Source organism: Myotis davidii, unplaced genomic scaffold, assembly GCF_000327345.1.
Source record: "Myotis davidii unplaced genomic scaffold, ASM32734v1 scaffold327, whole genome shotgun sequence".
Lineage (NCBI taxonomy): Eukaryota > Metazoa > Chordata > Mammalia > Chiroptera > Vespertilionidae > Myotis > Myotis davidii.
This window is the reverse complement of record NW_006298628.1, coordinates 4690050-4690526: the sequence shown is the minus strand read 5'-3', so window position 1 is coordinate 4690526 and position 477 is coordinate 4690050. Positions and strand designations below refer to the sequence as shown.

At 64.4% G+C, this 477-nt stretch overlaps 1 protein-coding gene across 1 annotated transcript in view; it reads right to left on the bottom strand.

Moving 5' to 3' along the window:
* Positions 1-477, bottom strand: part of GRB7 (growth factor receptor bound protein 7) — a 14297-nt gene that overhangs the window by 1595 nt on the left and 12225 nt on the right. The window lies entirely within an intron of this gene.

The window sequence follows — 477 nt, the reverse complement described above, 5'->3', positions numbered from 1 at the left end:
CCCCCCCCCCCCCCCCCCGCCTTGTCGGATCTCTCAAGTTGCTTCCACCTGGGACTCAGCCTGGTCTCAACCCCATGGCTCCAACCAGGCCTTTCCTCCAACTCCAGAAGCAAGAATAGCCGAGAAGGCCTGTTCCCTCTTCCTTCTCTCCCACCCGCCCAGGGGGTGCGCTGGAGCTGGGGCGACGGCGGCCGTGGTTTCCCAAGTGGTCGCTTTTTTAGGGGGTTGATGAAATTCCAGTCCTGGCCCATCGGGGTGCAGCAGACTGGGAGGTGCAGTGGGAAGCTCTGAAGATGGGCACTGAGGCTGGGAGTGAACGCTGGGCCTCCGTCCTCGCTCAGGACCTCCTCTGAATTCTGCGTGAGCCCAGACACCAGATTCCCAGGTTGGGGGTGCCTGTGAGAGGAAAGCTCAGGCTGGGCAGAGGGGGGCAGGGGCGCGGTGCGGTGCGAGGTGGGAGCTGAGGGGGGTGTGAGG